The 16,326-nt window shown below is 47.7% G+C and overlaps 1 protein-coding gene, 1 long non-coding RNA gene and 1 other non-coding gene across 4 annotated transcripts in view; 2 read left to right on the forward strand and 1 right to left on the reverse strand.

Moving 5' to 3' along the window:
- The window catches only part of LOC143268912 (uncharacterized), a 184,297-nt gene that overhangs the window by 72,197 nt on the left and 95,774 nt on the right, over positions 1-16,326 (forward strand). The window lies entirely within an intron of this gene.
- Akap12 (A-kinase anchoring protein 12) overlaps positions 1-16,326 on the forward strand; it is a 96,954-nt gene that overhangs the window by 26,212 nt on the left and 54,416 nt on the right. The gene's annotated exons all lie outside the window — the stretch shown is intronic.
- On the reverse strand, positions 3,360-3,466 carry LOC121823321 (U6 spliceosomal RNA). The gene has a single exon (XR_006064731.1). It is a non-coding gene; the product is annotated as a U6 spliceosomal RNA (small nuclear RNA).

Raw genomic sequence — 16,326 nt, forward strand, 5'->3', positions numbered from 1 at the left:
TCAGGGTCACCACACTATGAGAAACTGTATTAAAGGGTTGCCGTATTAGGAACCACTGCTCTAGGGGTAATTACTTCTGCATCGGTCTAAAGGTAGATGGGTCTTGGGCCTGGAGATAACTCAATTAGACCAGGTGCCAGTTGCCAAGCCTGACACAGACCTGAGTTCAGTACGCAAACCCCACAGTGTGGAAGGAGAGAGCTAGTTCTTGCAAATTGTTGTTCTCTGACCTTGCCATGGCACATGCAGGCGTGAGTGTGTGTGTGTGTGTGTGTGTGTGTGTGTGTGTGTGTGTGTGTGTGTGTGCTAAATAACATAATTAAGATCGGTCCTTTACTACTGGCCTCCAGACACAACAAAGAGAGAAGTGGAGAAGTTGATGGATGAGGCTGCCACTTACAAATGCGGCTTAGGCTGGACCGCTTTAGTAAGCAATGTGTATGCTTTTCATTTGCTAGAAAGCCCGGGCAAGGCACAGCATTGATTAGAATCCCAGCACTTAGCAGAAGAAAGAAGGAGGCTCAGGAGAGTGAAGAGCCCTGGACTGCATGAACCCTTCTCGCGGGCTACCCTCACACTCAACTGAACTTGACCCTTCACCTTCCACCTTTCAAATGTTGAAATTAACATGGGCCTAGCTTGTTGTTTAGTGAGCTAAAGTCTTACGATGTAGCCCGTTCTCAACTGGAACCTGTGATCTTCCTGCCTCAGCCTCTGAAGGCTGGAATTGCAGGTGATCTTAAACAACAAAAAATAATTTTAGTATTATATTATATTCATACTTACCATTCCGGCGCGTGCGTGCGTGCGTGCGTGCGTGCGTGTGCGTGTGCGTGTGCGTGTGTGTGTGTGTGTGTGTGTATGTGTGTGAGCGTGAGTGCCTGCTTTCATCCTAGAAGGAAGAAGATCTTTCTCTACTGTAGAAGGGAGATAATAGAATTTACCCTTCTTCTCTTTGGTGTTTTAAGGTCTTCAGAGAGGAAAATACATCACGAAAGAGTACTTGAGAATTTCATGGCTTTATTTCACACTCTGTTGGAGCTCCTTGCTTGCGTCTGTGGTAACTGTGTGTCGACTTACTGTGAAGGAGAAGCCAAGAGCAGTTTAGTGTTGCCAGGGAGTCACCGTGTCATTAAATGGGAGCGGAGGGGCTTCTGGAAGGCTCCCTGCAGCAATGGCACTGCAGTTACCAGGAGGAAGTGGCTGGTGACAGAGATGAGAATAACCAGCTCAAACTGTCTTTCAAGCAAGGCATGTCAGCGCGTGGCCTGGAATCCCAGCACTCAGAGGCAGAGGCAGCGGGATCTTGGTTTTAGGCCAGTCTGTGTGACCTAGTGAGTTCTAGGCTAGCCTGAGTACAGGGCGGGACCCTGCTTCAAAAAAAATCAAAGCAAAAGTATTCTTTGTCACAATGTACCTCATCTTGGAGGTGCATGGATAGAGCGCTTGCCTAGCATGCATGAAAGCTTGACTCTGATCCTCAGTATCCCACAAACTCAGTGTGGTGATTCCACATCTGTACGGGAGACAGAGGGGCAGAATCAGAAGTTCAAGGTCAACCTCAGCTACATGATGAATTCTGGGCCAGCCTGGGCTACATAAGATCCTGTCTCAAAAGTAAACAACAAAACATGGACCTTATCCCTTTCTAACATTTCTTTTTTTTTTAAAGGCGATTTTTTTTTCAAGGTTTATTATGTATACAGTGTTCTGTCTGCATGTATCCCTGCAGACCAGAAGAGGGCACCAGATCTCATTACAGATGGTTGTGAGCCACCATGTGGTTGCTGGGAATTGAACTCAGGACCTTTAGGAAGAACAAGCAGTGCTCTTAACCGCTGAGCCACCTCTCCAGCCCTCTAACATTTCTTGAATAAAAATTTCAGTAATTAGCTGTAGACTTGTACACAAACAGCATCCCTCCCAGGCTGCCTCAATGGCTTCCCAAGTCCCACCCCGACCCTCCTGTCATGCGGCATTCCGTGTTGACATGTTTTAGAGTATATTCTCAGCTATTGTCTTAGCAAAGACGTCATCTTTTTAAAGGGGCAGAGAAGGAATGTGTCTCGTGTGTTTTCTGATCCTGAAGAATCTGGACAAGTGTCACTGATCCAAGGCTCGGTTCTCTGTCTGTGATAGGCCTTGGTGTTCCTTTTGGTGACTAATTTGGGGTCAGTTGATTTGCCCACAACTCTCTGACCTAAGGGGAAAGTGAATTCTGGGTAGTGGAACAGAAGAGAGACAATAAAATAAGTGAAAGTACATTGTAAACCAAAAATGAATTTTATTTTGTATGTACGGAGCCTTAGGTATGTTAGGCAAGTGTTCGACCCCTTTTTAAAAAATTACAAAATAATGCATTGTCAGGATATAGGTCTCCATGGCCACTTGATATTATTTTTCCTTTGGCCCTCCCTCCCCCCTCCCTCCTTCCTCCCCTCTGTCCCTCCCTTCCCCTTCTCTTCCCTGCTTCTCTCATCCCTCTCTTTTTCTTTCTGTGAGACAGCATCTCTCTCTGTTGCCCAGGCTACTCAAATTCACAGAGATCTGCCTCCTGAGTGTGTACCACCATACCCAGCTCAGCTCTCTCTGAGACCGGATCTTATGCGGCCCACAGTAGCCCTAAACTGGCTGTGTAGCTAAGGCTGGCCTTGAGAATCTGTCTGTCTGTCTGTCTGTCTGTATTTCCCAAGTGCTAGAATTACAGGCATGTACCTCAATGCCAGGTTGAGGTTTTCAATATATTCACATATTAGCTCTTGAATTTTCAACATTTTACATACCAGATCTTTACTTATTATATTTCTTAGCCTTCATTTTTCACTTATTAGTGTGTCTTGGACTCCCTGTGGCTCAGAATGAGAGAGAGAGGGAGAGAAAGAGAGAGTATTCGTATTCACTTACACACAAACATCTAGCTCAAAGTGTAATGGCCATCTGTTTAGCGACATAAATACCCTTTGTGTGTGTGTGTGTGTGTGTATACGTGTGTGTGTATACGTGTGTGTGTGTGTGTGTGTGTGTGTGTGTGTGTGTGTGTGTGTACATATATACTGATTGCTATGTAGGGCAATGCCATGGTTTTGTTATTACAAATGCCAAAATGAACACTCTCCCCAGGCAATATGAATACAGCTTTTATATACAAAATGCAAGTTACATACAATATTCTCATTACACTTCTGCAGGTGTGTGCTTCTGTGGGCCTAGTTCCTGCCTGGCAGGATCACTCTGTCATTGCATAGTCTTCATATGGTAAATTTCTTCCAGACTGACTCCTTAAACCAGGAACAGTTTAGGCCGCGGAATAAGCTGAATCCCTTCAGCTTCCAGTCTCTCTCTCAGCACAGACTATATCTAAAAATGTGGAACACTTTGCAGATTTGGGTATCATCCCTGCATGGGGGCCATGCTAATCTCTGCACCATCCCATCTTTAGTAGAACGCTGCCAAAAATATGGTAACAGCCACGCTTTCTTTATAAGATAATCACCGGCTCCCGCCCATTCTGGCAATCAATCGGTAAGCGTATGAAATTTCTCTGGGTTGTCATTAGCTTGGAAGAGTCTCAATTTGCTTTCCTTTCTAGAATACTCATTTCTTATATTTCTGTGCAATCTGACAAACACACGAGAGTAAAGTTATTTGCTAGTGAGCACACTGGCAGCGGCTTGCCATTCTGTAGGAAGTGGCTTCGTCTGGGCTCCTTCCCCCTGGGGTTTCCTTAGCCTAAGCTACTGGCCTCACCGCATAGTGGAAAGGGCTTACGCTGGAGAAGTGAGGATGTAGGCTGAGTCCTCCATTGGGCCACTCCCTAGGGTGTGTGGCCGAACTCGTGTGTGCCCCTCCACAGGCTGGGTGAAGGTTACTGCAGAGCGTGTCTTAACAAGCTGGGCTGTTTTTTTGTTTTGACGCGTGAGTGAGCGTTCAGCATTTACTCCGACATCACATGAGTTCTGTTTGCTTTGACAGGTGAAGGATGATGCCCTAGCATTGGTTTGGTTTCAGCATTTCTTTAGGTCATAGAATGTATGTATAGAATTCCATATGTAAGTCAGTAATTTCATGCTGCGAGTCACATTTATGGCCCACTTTGTTCTTAGTAAACTGGTTTAATCTGGGCATGGTGTTGCACACCTATTATCCCAGCACTTGGGAAGTAAAGACAGGAGTTCAAGGTTATCTTCACCTATATAACAAGTTCAAGGCCAGCCTGAGGGATATGAGACCCTGTCCAAAAGAAATAAGAAAATCCTCGTGCTTTATATGTTCCTATTTAAACATTATTTTTAGCTGAGCAGTGGTGGAACACTCTTTTAATCCCAGTACCTGGGAAGCAGGGGTAGCTGGAGCTCTGTGAGTTCGAGGTCAGCCTGGTCTACAGAGCTAGTTCTAGGACAGCCAAGGCTACACAAAAAACCCCTGCCTCAAAAAACCAAAATAAAAAAAAACACTTAAGTTTTAAGTTATATGCATGTGTGTGACTATGTAGGTATGTGCACATGAATTCAGATGCCCATGGAGGCCAAAGACGTCAGTTCTCCTTGAAGCTGGAGTTATAGGAGATTGTGAGCTGCCTGTCTTCGGTGCTGGGAACTGAACTGGGGTCCTCTGAAAGAGCAATATGCACTAGCATTGAGTTATGTAATAATTGAGTTATCTCTCCATTCCCCTATGTTACCAATATTTTTAATTACATGTATTTATATGGGCACTGTTAGGGGAAGTGCCTGGGCATGTGCACACAGCACCCTTGTGTCATGGGATACACACGGAGGTCAGAGGATAACTTGTGGGCGTCACTTCTCTCCTTCTACCGTTCGGGTTAAACAGCCATCACTAGGCTGGGCAGCAGGCACCCTTACCCGCTGAGCCATCCTGCTGGGCCTACGCTCCCACTTGTAAGCAGGCCATTTGTTGCTGTGATAAAATCCCACGACCGAAGGCAATTTAAGGAAGAGTTTATTTGGGCTTACAGTTCCGGAGGGAGAGTCCATAATGTCAGAGTAGACATGGCAGCAGGCAGCTGAGAGATCGCATCTCCTACCACAAACAGCAGAGAGAGAGAGAGAGAGAGAGAGAGAGAGAGAGAGAGAGAGAGAGAGAGAGAGAGGCGGCAAGCTCTCAAAGGCCACCCTGAGTGATACACATCCTCTAGCAAGGCTGTACTTTCCCATAACCTCCCCAAACATCACCACCAACTGGGCACCAAATGTCCAAATCCATGAGCCTGTGGTAGGCATTTCTCATTTAAACCAGCCTACCCCTGGCTAACAGTTTTGTGTGTTTGTTTGTTTTCCCCTTCCGAAATTGGTTGTCAGTGTCTTGAGGAGCTGAAAACATTCTCTGTATGTGAGGATTAGCTTCCGAAGCTGAGCTCTCAAATCCTAACTCAGCCCTCTGTCACCTTGTATCATCGTGATGGCGGGGGCGGGGTGGGGGACGGGGACGGGGTGGGGGACGGGGACGGGGGACGATGAATGATGAGCCTGGCACATGGAAACACACGCTCTACCCAGGAGCTGTACTCCCCATCCCGGCACATTTTGTCTGATTGATACTGAAGGATTAGAAGTCTGCCTGCTGCCTTTCCCCTTCTGGTCTTAGTGCTCCGACAGTCGAGAACATGGAGCCTCTCAATGCCATCCTTTTAGCCCAGGCTCTCCCCTGCCTGGTTCCTCTTTCTTTACCCAGGAGCTTCCGGTCTGCTCTCTTGGCTTCCTGCAATCCCATCTCACTGCATCCAGGCTGGTCTGGAGGCTTTTAGAGTTTATTGTTGAATGTTACCTAGTAAAGCTGTAATAGTTTCCCACACTGCTGTATCCTCCAGCAGGTTGTGGACCCCAAATGTCTCCCTTGAGGGCTGCTTCTTGTTCCTCCCAAGAGCTTCCCACTGCCCTGACTCCCACCTGAATGACTTAGCTCTGTAGCTCAGCTGTGTGTGACTGTGGGGGACCCATCGAAGCAATACATGGTGTGTCTAATAATAGCCAGGGGTGTGAAGAATTGGGAACTTTTGAAAAAAGTTGGGGTTGCAGAGTCCTGAGACTTCAGTCCTGTATTAGTCTGTTTGCTGTGACTATAACAAAACTTCCAGCAGTACTCCAGTTACTACCTAACCTAGTTAGTGCCCCTGAGTGTACTTAGTAAACCTGTTCTCTTTCTAAAAAGTACCGGGGGTAGTGATAAAGGTGATTACTGGATTCATAATTCCAGTGGCTAGAGCATCACAGAGCTGACTTCTTTGCAAAGAACCCCCACCTACCTTGCAGTGTGTGTGGTTGAGAAGCAAAGGCAGCTGGCTACGTCCAGAAGGGGGTCAAGTACATAGGATGGTCTTGCTCTCAAACAGCCTGTTTTCCACGAGAACCAAATCACTCAAGGAAACGCGTCTGAATCACTTCCTGAGGCGTAACCCCTGTGACCTAACTACCTCAAACTCTACTTCTCCAACGTTCCAGCCACTTAACAGGGCTACACTGGGTAGCAAGCCTCTAGAACATACTCGGACCGTATCTGTACTATAGCAAAAGGGACCACAGTTAAGGAATCAACAGGGTGGGGGGTGTATTGGAACCAAGCCAGAGGAATGGTGAATGGTCCATCACAAAACCTTGCCACGGCCGGGCGGTGGTGGCGCACACCTTTAATCCCAGCACTTGGGAGGCAGAGCCAGGTGAATCTTTGTGAGTTCGAGGCCAGCCTGGGCTACAAAGTGAGTTCCCGGACAGGCTCCAAAGCTACACAGAGAAACCCTATCTCGAAAACAAAACAAAACAAACAAACAAACAAAGAAAAACCCAACAACCTTGCCAGCCACTTCAAGCAGACTTACTGCTTTCTAACCACAAAACAACTTTCTCATTATTATGCAAATGGATCTTGTGATGGTTAATTTTAGTTGACACCACCTAGACTCACCTGGGGAGTCTTAAAGAGAGACTGTGTGCATGTCTGTGGGGGATTGTCTTGTGAGAAGACCCAGCCCACTGGGAGTGGTAACATTCCCTAGGCAGAGTTCCTGAGCTGTAAAAGAGCAAAACTGAACACAAGCAATTGAGCATGCATACGTTCATTCCTCTCTCTCTCTCTCTCTCTCTCTCTCTCTCTCTCTCTCTCTCTCTCTATCTATCTATCTCTCTCTCTCTGACATGGGGTCTCACTGTGTAGCCCTGGCTGAGATCCACCTGCCTCTGCCTCCAGGGTGTTGGGTTTAAAACACTAGCCTGTCAGCTCTTGCTCTTAACTGGATGTGATGATTAACTATTTGTAGTTTCTGCCTGACTTCCCCACATTGGTGGACAGTGACCTGGCTTTAAAGCTGAAATAAACCTCCTCCTACTTTCTTTTTGCCAGGGTCTTTTTGATTTTTTTTTGAGACAGGGTTTCTCTGTGTAACAGCCCTGGCTGTCCTTGAACTCTCTCTGTAGACCAGGCTGAACTCGAACTCACAGAGATCCGCCTACCTCTGTCTCCCAAGTGCTGGGATTAAAGGTATGTGCCAACACGCCCAGTTTGCCTGGGTCTTTTATCAAAGCAACAAAAAATGTAACTTGGACAGGCATCTGTCTCAGCAGTGATTCCCATTAATGAGTTTGTCGTTTGGGCCTTGCCTGGGGATACACATGGAGAACTGTGTTTGATCTCATGTGTCTTTCTCAAAATGCTACTTATCAAACTTAAAGTTCTTAATAGGGAATAACGGAAAGAGGACTTCTTCTTAGGAAAACATCAGGCAAGTTCAAGACTTGAGAAAAATGCATCTTAAATTTGTTTTATGGCGATAACTTCTCCAGTTGTCTCAGGGAAAATTGTTCTCATCAGGTGTGGTGCACACTTTTAATCCCAGCACTTAGGAGGCAGACCAGGAGGATCTAAGTTCCAGACCAGCCTGGTCTACATAGTGAGGCCCCTGTCTCAAAACAAAACAAAACAAAACAAAACAAAACAAAACAAAACAAAAGTTAAATGTTTTCAAACAATGAAAGGATGGGAGATTATGTAAGGAAAACAAGAATATTTCCCAAGTGTTCTCATCTGTCATTTGGATGAGCTGTTGTGAGAAAGGGAAATTGCATGAACTGTGTGATGAGGAAAACCAAATGTTTCCTAGTTTCTAAAGATAATTTTTATGTGCCGTGGATTTAAAGCAAACTATTTCCTATAATTCAATATTTGTCCAGACAGAACAAAAGACTCACGACTCCCATCTACAATATAACCATCTTCTGGTGGTGATATGTTTTCTTTTAAAGTAAAGCAAGAACGCTTTTTAAAAAATCTACATGTGGGGCTGAAGAGATGGCTCAGGGGTTAAGAGCACTGGCTGCTCTTCCAGAGGACCTGGGTTCAATTTCCAGCATCCACATGGCAGCTCACAACTGTCTGTAACTCCAGTCCCAGTGGATCTGACTCCCTCACATAGACATGCAGGTCAAACACCAATGCATACAAAAAAAAAAAAAAAAACCCTACATGTTTGTGTTTGTGTGATTGTATGCCATATGTGTGCCGCCGGTACCTATTGAAGCCAGAAGAGGGCACTGGATCCCAAGGAGCTGGAGTTACAGGTGGTTGTGAGCCCCACAAGGTGAATGCTGGGAACCAAACTTGGTCCTCTGGAAGAGCAGCGAGTACTGTTAACCGCTGGGCCATCTCTCCAGCCCCTGTTTGCTCCTTCAATGGTGCCTTCAGCCAGGCATGTGCAGGAGGCCCTGGAACTCAGCACCGCTGGCAACATGGCTCAGTGGCCAGTGGCCCCCAAGGTAGTGAACCGACTCCTGAGGTTGACTTCCACCTGTGTCCCATGGTGCACCCCACACCCCATTCATACTCTGTACACAATGTAAACAATTAACCCAAACCCCAAATCAGATGTCGCTGTGGCCTCCTGTTCTGTGCGGTGCTGGTTCCCAACCTAGATTTGTGTGAGTCTGTTTTTGTAGCCTGTCCCCTCCTACCCAGTAGGTAACCCACCCCACCCCGGCTATCCAGCAGGTAGCCTCCCCCACCCCTGCCTTCCCTACCCAGCAGGTAATCTCCTCCACCCCAGCCCCCTACCCAGCAGGTAACCTCCCCCACCCCTGTCCCCCCTACCCAGCAGGTAACCTCCCCCACCCCTCCTCCCCATATCCAGTAGGTGACCTCCCCCACCCCTGCTCCCCATATCCAGTAGGTGACCTCCCCCACCCCTGCTCCCCATATCCAGTAGGTGACCTCCCCCACCCCTGCTCCCCATATCCAGTAGGTGACCTCCCCCACCCCTGCTTCCCATATCCAGTAGGTGACCTCCCCCACCCCTGCTCCCCATATCCAGTAGGTGACCTCCCCCACCCCTGCTCCCCATATCCAGTAGGTGACCTCCCCCACCCCTGCTCCCCATATCCAGTAGGTGACCTCCCCCACCCCTGTTCCCCATATCCAGTAGGTGACCTCCCCCACCCCTGCTCCCCATATCCAGTAGGTGACCTCCCCCACCCCTGCTCCCCATATCCAGTAGGTAACCTCCCCCACCCCTGCTCCCCCTACCCAGTAGGTGACCTCCCACTTCTCCTTTCCTGAGTTACTCCTTTTAGGCCCCTTCTGTAAATTTCGGGGGGCACCTGCATTCTGGTTCGCCTGATCAGGAGAAGCTGCACACCGTGCTCACAGGAGTTGTGCTGTAGAGGGAGCCACGGTCCGCATCTCTAAGAGCCAGTGGGTGGGTGGGTGGGTGGGTGTAAAAGCCCTCTCCCCCACCTCCCTTCCAGTGAACCTTGGCTCTGCTGAGGCTGCTGCGGGACCGGACACAGGCCACTTTTATTTTGATAGGCAGCAGGCGCTTGATCCCATGGAGTACCACCATAAGCACGTGTCCATTTATCATTTTAAGTTTTGCTAATAACCATTGAGGTGTATTCACCAAAATGGCATCTTTCGGGTCCATCATCAGAGCTAAATATTTCATGACTTTATTAAATAATCCATGCCATCATGTGGAGGACCCTCTGCTGTTGCTTTTCACACAAAAGGAACCTTCTCTGGGAGTCCCTGGGAATGTTTTAACATAGCTCTCTGGAGGCCACCTCACCTCTCTCTCTCTCTCTCTGTCATCCCCTGCTGAGTTCCTGCTGACTTACCTGCAAGGAGAGCGGTCTGGCCCTGGGGACTTCTTAGTAAGCTTCCGAAGGGAGAAAAGGCAGGATGGCTAATCAGTTGAGAAGCAGTCCCGGATCCAGCGCAGATGCAGTAGCTGCTTCTGGCAATCCTTGCAGGGCTCTTTGTGAATTAGCAATGTGCTGTTTTCTTATTCTGTAAGTGGCTGCGCTGGAAATGTTCAGTGCATCAGAGGACAGGAGAGCACGTGTGGGCTCCTGGGTTAAATCACATTATCCTAGACAGGCCATGCTTTTGCATTAGATGCAGGCTATAGAAAGCAAGACAAGCAATTGCATTTGTTACTTCTTTTTCAACCAAAGATGAGAATCGAAGCACAAAGGGGTGGTCAATACATTCTAAGTAGGGTAGAAGAAAAAGCCAGCCATCTGCCAATAAGTCTCAAAGCCACTAACTTTTCTTAGGGTGGGGTGGCTTTCATGTTAATTTTCTTACATGTTGCCTGTATTGGGCTAATTTGGGAGTAAACTTCTGTTCCCCTCTCTATGCATTGCAACCACCAACGTGTTGAAGAACCTCCAAGGGACTGATCCTGCTGCCCTGGGCTGCTGTCAACTAAAGCACCCTTGGGCAGAGTGTGAGGGTATAGAGCAGCACTCATGGCTGGCCGCGGCTACCACATGGAAAGGTCACAGTCACAACAGGACCCAGTGATACCTTTTAGAGCTTTATTTAGAGAAGGAGAGAGACAGAGACGACAGAGAGACCGCGCAGAGGGAAAGTACAGAGAGAGAGAGCGTGTGGGAATGCACGTCCGCTTTTAGGCTGGGACACAGTCGCAAGCTGATGACGTAACAAGGACAGAATCTTTACACAGAGTGGGTGAAGAGCTTTGTATGGGAGACCCTGGTGCGTTCCTCCTGGCCATCTCTGCCTTCTGTTCTAGATGTAGATGGGGGTTATGCAAAATTGGAACACTATGTATTTTCCACATTCTCCATCTTTCCACGGTGATGTTTTTAATCTTTTAAAAAATATGAATATTTTTAGAAACTCTTTGAAAATTCCATAATGCATATGATGCATTTTGATTGTGTTCACATGGTGAAGTTTCTGGTGCCTGTGGTAAGGACTCCCCACCACAGGATCTTGTGCTCCCCAGGCCGGCCATAAACTTAGTCATGCCATAGAGCATTGGTTCTCAACCTGTAGGTCTTGACCCCTTTGGGGGGTTGAATGACCTTTTCACAGGGGTTGCCTAAGACCATTGAAAAACATACATATTTACATTATAATTCACAACAGTAGCAAAATTACAGCTATGAAGTAATAATGAAATAATTTTATGGTTGGGGGTCACCACAACAGGAGGAACTGGATTAAAAGGTCGCAGCATTAGGAAGGTTGAGAACCACTGCAATGGCCTTGAATACACTTCTAAGTGCTGGGCTGACAGGTATTTAGAGACATATCTTTGATGAGAAGCTGCATTGAAAGTTTTTTATACTTTGGTTGGTCGTGGTGGGGCATACTTTTTTTGTTGTGGTTGTTGTTTTTATTTTTTGAGACAAGGTTTCTCCGTGTAGCCCTAGCTGTTCCGGAACTCTGCAGACCAGCTCTATAAACTAGGTTGCCCTTGAACTCATAAAGATCTGCCTGCCTCTGCTGGGATTAAAGTGGTGACTGCCAGCTAATGGGGCACACCTTTAATGCCAGCATTTGAGAGGCAGAGACAGTTGGATCTTTGTGAGTTCAAAGCCGGCCTGGGCTACATAGCGAGACCCTGTCTCAAATTTTTTTTTTAAGCTTTCAAATTTAAACTTCACTGGAGGTGCCACTGGCTTTTGGATGTGTGTGGGGTTTTTGTAATTTTTTTTTCCTTGTTGAAACTAACTGTATGTCAAGCTATGAAAGTAGGTTTTCCATGGCACATAGTGGACCTCAAAACATATTTTATAATCAGATTTACTAGGCAGTGGCATGATGTAATGACTTTACTATGAAGTAGCGGATTCCTTTGGGAAAAGCCACCACTCATGTTCTTGGATGGGAAGTGCATGTATGCAGCAGTTAATTGAGAATTAGGTCTTTGCTCTAACCTCTGCTCCAAATAAAACCTGTTAGGAATTCCTGGGTGCCAGACTCAAAAAAAGAAAACCCAGAATGCATGCCACCAGAATTGTGTGAAGTCTCTCCGCATCCTAGTTTGTCTACTGAGACAATTCCATGATTGCATCTTGTTTCTTTGGTGTGTGCTTGGGGGTGGGCACCCATGCCGCAGCATGCTTGTGGAAGTCAGAGGACACCTTTGGGAGCTGGTACTCTGCTTCCACATGGTCCATCTCATCAATCAAACTCAAGTTGCTAAGCCCCCTTGCCAGTCCCTATTTTATTTCTAATGATTAGAGTCCTACCACGTACCCATACTGGCCTCATTCCCTATCTAGTTTTGCTCGCTTTGAACTCAACAATCCTCCTGCCTCAGCGTCCTGGGTGCTAGGATTACAGGTGGACGGCTCAAGGCTATTGTTTCCATTTGTCACTTCACGGTAATACCTCCCTCCCTTTGTGTTTAGGGTGGAAGATGTCCCCTGATTTGTCCCGGACAACCTGTATGTATGTTCAGCCTCTGAGAACTTGACCCATGGCATTCACAGTGGAGGACATAACAGTGGTCCATAAAGTTCTGTTCTATTGCTGTGAAGAGATGCTCTGACCATGGCAACTTGTAACAGAAAGCATTTAACTGGGGGATTGCTTACAGTTTCAGAGAGTGAGTCCATGACCATGATGGTGGAGAGCATGGCAGCAGTCAGGCAGGACTCTAGAGCAGTGGCTAAGAATTTACATGCTAGCGGGGTGGTGGTGGCAGGTGGTAGCACATGACTTTAATCCCAGCACTCAGGAGGCAGAGGCAGGTGGACCTCTGTGAGGTCAAGGCCAGCCTGGTCTACAAAGCAAGTTCCAGGACAGGCTCCAAAGCCACACAGAGAAACCCTGTCTCAAATAACAAAAAACAAACAAACAAATAAACAAAAAGAATACACATACTAATCTACAGGCAGCAGGCAGAAAGAGAGCTGGGCCTGGTGTAAGCTTTTAAAACCTTCAAAAACCCACCCCCAGAAACTCACCTCCTCCAACAAGGCCACACCTCTAATCCTCCCTAAACAGTTCAACCAACCAGGGACCAAGCATTCAAATATATGAGCCCTTGGAGGCCATTCTTAATTCAAACTACCCCAAGATCCGTAGTGGGTCCTCTCTGATTGCATGAGACCCAGAACTCAAAGTCAGCTCCAAACAAAGAGGTGTCAGGGACAGGAGACTCCTTGACATTCCTCTCTTTTGTCTTCTCTGTTCCTTGTGGAGCTTTAACATTGCCTTGAAACTTAGGAGAGCAAATAATGAGGCCGGTGGGCTGGTTCATTGCCCTTCACACAGGAATTTCTTAGACTGTTGGGCTGCTTCGTCTCGCCCACCCTAAGTGGACACCTGTTGCAACCACGGTTCACTCAGATAGCAAGCTTTCAGAGAATCAGCCTGCGCCCAGAGGCAAGGAGTTAGACCCCTGATGGTCAGACGGACGGGAAGAGGGACTGCAACCAGGTAATGCAGGTGGCCAACTTCGGGCCTCTTCCTCAGTCTCCTAACCTGAGACAAGAAGCCTGGCAGCCTGTAACAAAGGCCTGGCAGCCCTTTTCTCTTTAAACCTAAGTTGTGGGCCTATCAGCTCCTCTGCCTGCTCGGCCTGACCAAGCCTAAACTAGGAAGACCCCCTCAAAGGCCCTTAAGTCCCACAGCCTCAAGGGCAGACGTGACTCGGCTCGCTGTGGCTGTGGCTGTGCCTGTTCTGCTTTGAGAGTCCCTCCCTCCCTCCCTTCCTCCGTGTGTGTGTGTGTGTGTGTGTGTGTGTGTGTGTGTGTGTTCTCACAAGTTTCCTCACACCCAGTAAAAGCCTTTCTTCACGGGTTGTTCTGTCTGCTGTGTCTGAGACCGCCCCTGCTATTCCTTATCGCACTCAGGATTTTTCCCGTCTTCTGCTTCTTTAACGGGCAGGGAAGCTGAACCTAGCCAGCGGCAGTATCAGCATGGTGGACGCGTTCCACAAACCCCTGACAGCTTGCTCACCGGGCTGAGACACCTGCTGGGAGGTGGTAGAAATAGAACCCTTAGGATGTGGGGGCAGGCGGGAGGAAGCTAGCTTCTTGTGGGTTAAAAGGGACACAGACTCCTGGACACTCCCCTCTCTTTGTTTACAGCCCCCCCCCACACACACACACCCAGTGTGGTAAAGTGGCCTTCTCTGCTCCAGTTTTCACCAAGATATACTGCACCACCACAGGCCCAAGGCGATGAGGCTGAGCTACAAGGCTCTGAAAAGTGTGAAATCATAACCTACCCCCAACACACACACACACACACACACACACACACACACACACACACACACACACAAGACCCCCTCTCTCCTTTTTGGTTAATTGGCCTCAGGTATTTTGTCCCAGCAACAGGGTTAAACACCCATGGATCGGCAGTAGGTAGGGATTGTGCTTTCTTGGCTTTTGGCAAATTGAGAGAGAAAAGCACACCTATTCACTCAGTCCTTGGGCGTGTGTGTGTGTGTGTGTGTGTGTGTGTGTGTGTGTGTGTGTGTGTGTGTGTGCAAGCTGGTTATCCCCTTCCACCTCCAATGTGAGTTCCAGACATCCAACTCAGGTCACCAGGACTGCATAACCAGGGCACTCACCTGGTGAGCAATCTTGCTGACCCACTTTTTTTTTTTTCTTAATTTATTGATTTTCTCAGATTTATTTTTATTTTATGTGCATCGGTGCCTCCCCTGTGTGTGAGAATGTCGGATCCCGTTGAACTAGAGTTATAGACAGTTGCAAGCTGCCATATGCATGCTGGGAATTGAACCTGGGTCCTCTGGAACACTGAGCCATCTCTCCAGGTTTTTGTTTTGGTTTGGTTTGGTTTGGTTTTGGTTTTTCGAGACAGGGTTTCTCTGTGTAGCTTTGGAGCCTTTCCTGGATCTTGCTCTGTAGACCAAGCTAGCCTAGAACTCACAAAGATCTACCTGCCTCTGCCTTCTGAGTGCTGGGATTAAAGGTGCGCGCCGCCGCCGCTGCCGCCGCCGCTGCCACCACCCGGCCCTACTTTGTTTCTAAGGTTCTTTTTATGTAGCCTGAGCTGACCTTGAACTCCTGTCTTCAGCCTCCCGAGTGCCAATATTAATAGGTGTGTGCAACCCTGCTAGCTTTTTTTGGTTCTTTGTGGTTGTAGGTAGTGGTTCATGTTGTGTTTTGTTTTTAGACAGGGTTTCTCTGTGTAGCCCTGCCTGTCCTGGAACTCGCTCTGTAGACCAGGCTGGCCTTGAACTTACAGAGATCCTCCCGCCTCTGCCTCCCAAACACTGGGTGGGATTACAGGAGTGCACCACCATTGTCCGGCTTGGTAGTGGTTCTTAACTAGGAGTGTGATGACACCATTTCTTGAGAGGTCACACACTGCCTGGGGGCGGGGTCAGGCGACCAAGGATTCCCCCTGGTGTGATGCGCTGCAGCGCCTGTGTAGTGTCCACACAGAGAAGGATGCGAATGACATCAGGGATGTGACTTCTAGGTTCACACGCCTACAGTTGTGTTCATTGAGTGTCTGTCCAGTACTGACCTGAAGTCGTGGGTGTTCCCAGACATTACAAGGGAGACACTCTACATAAGGAAATCAGTAACTGTCTCCACGGTGGGGTTGCTCTTGCTGGTAGATGGTTTTATTTCCCTTGTCTCAAGCAGAGATCTTATAAATTCCCTTTGTCTGAAATCAGTATGGTTGATCTCCTACCTAACCAGATTTAGAACTCTGTGTTTTCTTTTGCATACTTTCCCAGAGAACCCAGAGGTTTTAATATTTTTTAAAAACACTTCCATTATTTAAAGTGAGGGGATGGGGGGGGGGTACTTGACTGAACTGTGAGCTAACACGCACCTGCATGTGTCCGTGGCGTCTTAGTTATGGATGATGTTACTAGCTGTGACTCCCAGGGGTTCTTTGGGCAGATCATTTTAGAAAATGCTACAGTGATTTTTCTCCATCGAGGCCCAGAATGCACATTAAGGGCCCTTTTAAATTTAAGTAAACAAGCCCAATTCCCTGACAAGCTCGGGTTTTCCAGCCGAGCAGAGCTCAGCGCCTTCCAGACTGGTGCTGATGCACCCGCTGTGCGAC

Source organism: Peromyscus maniculatus, chromosome 16, assembly GCF_049852395.1.
Source record: "Peromyscus maniculatus bairdii isolate BWxNUB_F1_BW_parent chromosome 16, HU_Pman_BW_mat_3.1, whole genome shotgun sequence".
Lineage (NCBI taxonomy): Eukaryota > Metazoa > Chordata > Mammalia > Rodentia > Cricetidae > Peromyscus > Peromyscus maniculatus.